Source organism: Myotis brandtii, unplaced genomic scaffold (assembly GCF_000412655.1).
Source record: "Myotis brandtii unplaced genomic scaffold, ASM41265v1 scaffold195, whole genome shotgun sequence".
Lineage (NCBI taxonomy): Eukaryota > Metazoa > Chordata > Mammalia > Chiroptera > Vespertilionidae > Myotis > Myotis brandtii.
The window spans coordinates 459,249-462,397 of NW_005357271.1; the positions used below are offsets into that span (position 1 = coordinate 459,249).

General features: G+C 51.4%; 1 pseudogene; it reads left to right on the top strand.

Annotated features, from left to right (window-relative positions):
• The first annotated feature begins 580 nt into the window (after positions 1 to 580).
• On the top strand, positions 581 to 1,156 carry LOC102240716 (annotated as a pseudogene).
• The last annotated feature ends 1,993 nt before the right edge of the window (positions 1,157 to 3,149 follow it).

Here is a 3,149-nt window from a genome sequence, read left to right on the forward strand (position 1 = left end):
CCCAATTGGCCCTACCCTGAGCATGACTGAGGGTGGCATCGCAACCTCCCAATCCGCCCTGCTCTGTGCATGACAGGGGGCGGCGCCCCAACTCCCCAATCAGCCCTGCTGTGAGCCCGACCAGGGGCTGCACCTAGGGATTGGGCCTGCCCTCTGCCACCCAGGAGCGGACCTAAGCCAGCAGGTCGTTATCTCCCGAGGGGTCCCAGACTGTGAGAGGGCACAGGCCGGGCTGAGGGACGCCCCCTCCCCGCCGAGTGCACAAATTTTTGTGTACCGGGCCTCTAGTCCTATATAATAAAAGCCCAGCGACCATAACAGCGTAACAACCAGAATGACCAGAGACCAGAACCACCATGGCCCCTGGCTGAGCTGGCCCTGCCCCTCAGCAAACAGTTATGGGCAACCAGGCAGGCAGACGAGCGGTTAGGGGTGATCAGGTAGGCAGGCAGAGCCCTGAGATTGATCGCCTCAAAGAGGGAGACCCAGCAGGAGGAATGCTGGGCAGCTGCGATGGGAGGCACTGGCGGTGGTGGATGCTGCAGGGCAGAGCTGGCACCAATGCAGCTCCTAAACGGGCATGGTGTCTGCAGCCTGGCCCAGGCCCCAAGGTCGCAGTCTCTCCCCACAGCTTCTGCAGGGCTGGACTGCCACGCCTCCTGCTATAATACCTGGGCAGATCCTGGACCCTTCCATGACTGCAGGCTCTCTGTCAGAACTCGGCCCCCTGACTGGACTCCCAAGCTCAGCCCTGACTGCAGAGGAGCTGAAATATGCTGACATCCACAACATTGGGGCCATGATCGCCCCTTTGCCCTTCCTGGAGGTGAAACTGGGCAAGAGGCCTCAACCTGTGAAAAGTGAGATAGATGAGGAAGAGTAGTGGAGGAAAAGGCACTGGGAAAAGAACAATGTGGTGGCATCCCAGTGCTGGAACAGGAAGAAGGAGCAGAAGGAGTTTCTGCAGCAGGAATCTGAGTGGCTGGAGCTCATGAATGCGGAGCTGAAAACCCAGATGGAGGAGCTGAAGCAGGAGCAGCAGCAACTCATCCTGATGCTCAACCGGCATCGCCCCACCTGCATCGTCAGGCCCGGCAGCGTTAAGGCCCCCAACTCAGAAGGCAAACCACTCCTGGAGCAGCTGGAGAAGAAGTGACCATGGGCTGGGAGGAGGAAGAGGTGGAGGAAGAGATGAGCAGAGGGAGGAGGAGGGTCTCAGAGGGCTCTTCCTTGCTGCATTAAAAACTCTTCAATGAGGCTCAGCACAGCCAGCATCGGCCGGGCTTTTTTGTGAAACTCAGATCAGTCACACCAGGGGAAGAAATCCACGCTGATGAAACCCAGGACCAAGCGCTAAGACCAAAGTAGTCCTGAGGGGGGCTGTTCTGCCTGGGGCCAGGCATGCAGGAGGCAGGACAGAGGCTCTGGGCCAGAGAGACGCCCAACCAGGCAGCTGTGGGCACTTCTCCAGCATCTCTGCCGGGGCACACCGAAAGGACCTCCGAGCAGCCAGGAAAAGCCATGAGTTGCCACAAAAATTAGGCTGAGTATGGAACTCAGAGTGAAACTGCAATCTGCCTGCCCCCAGCCCTGACCCTGATCCTTACACTGATCCTGATGCAAAGCTGGAGAAGGGCACAATGCCAGGCCCTGCTGTACCCACCCACTGTGGTCCAGCTCAGTCCTGCCCAGAGTGGCAGCCAGGGCACACCCTCGCTGGCCCTGCTGGAGATGCTGTGGGCATGAGGCATGGGCACCCTTCCAAAGCACATACTCACTGAATGTTTAAAGACTGGCTGTCCTGGCAGGGCTTTCAACTGCACATGTTTTTAAAAAATATTTTTTACAAAAAAATTTTATACAAGCAATATATAAATGGATTTCTATAATCACTCAATGTGATACTGTATAAATATGCTATGGTTTGTTTGTTACAAACAGATATTCAGCAGTTATGGCCATTTCGTGTAACTTCTAAGTACTGTAGTCTCTGGGTGTTGGGGGTGGCAGGGGCAGGATGTGATGCATTTCCATCTTGGTAAACCCTTAATAGTACTCAGTTCTGTATTGCTCTGTAAACATTATTCTTACTTAAAAAAAAAAAGAAAGAAAGAGGGAGGCCCAGGTCACTGGCCGGCAATGTTGTGGCAGGTGTGCAGGTGGCCAGCGATCATTCTGCAGAGGAGGCCCAGGCCAGCCAAGCCATCGCACTCCACACCTGACATCTGCAGAGGGAGGCAACCAGTGGCAGGGGAAACGGGGGAGCAGCGCTGCACAGATGTCAAGAAGTGGCAGCAGCAGGGGTGGGGCAGCTGCCTACAGCCAGGGGAAGGAAAGCCCTGATAGGCCCTGATCTCAGGCCAGACCTAGGGACACTACCTGAGGGGGTCCCGGATTGTGAGAGGGTGCAGGCTTAGGGACCCCACCCCTCTGAGTTCATGAATTTTCATGCACTGAGCCTCTAGTCAATAATATTAAACGTAAATGGACAAAATGCTCCAATCAAAAGACATTGAGTGACTGAATGGATAAGAAAACATGACCCATATATCTGCTGTGTACAAGAGACCCACCTCAGAACAAGGGATTCACACAGACTGAAAGTGAAGAAATGGAAAAATATCTTTCAGGCAAGTGGAAATGAAAAAAAAGCTGGAGTAACAATACTTATATCTGACAAAATAGACCTCAAAGTGAAGGCCATAACAAGAGACAAGGAAGGTCACTTCATAATTCTAAAGGTACTGATACAACAAGAGGATATAACTCTGGTAAACATATATTCACCCAATGCAGGAGCACCCAAATACATAAAAGAAATGGAAGATATCAGGGGAGAGATTGATTGCAATACAATCATAGTAGGAGACTTTAATGCCCCTTTAACATCACTAGACAAATTCTCTAGATAAAAAATCAGCAAAGAAACAGCAATCCTAAACGACTCACTAGATCAGATGGACTTAATCAACAATTTCAGAACATTCCAACACAAAGCTAAAGAATATATATTCTTCTCAAGAGCACATGGGGCATTTGCAAAGATAGACCACATATTAGGACACAGGCAAAGTCTCTCCAAATTCAAGAAGATTGAAATGATATCAAGCATATTTTCAGATCACAATGGCACAATATTAAAAATAAAC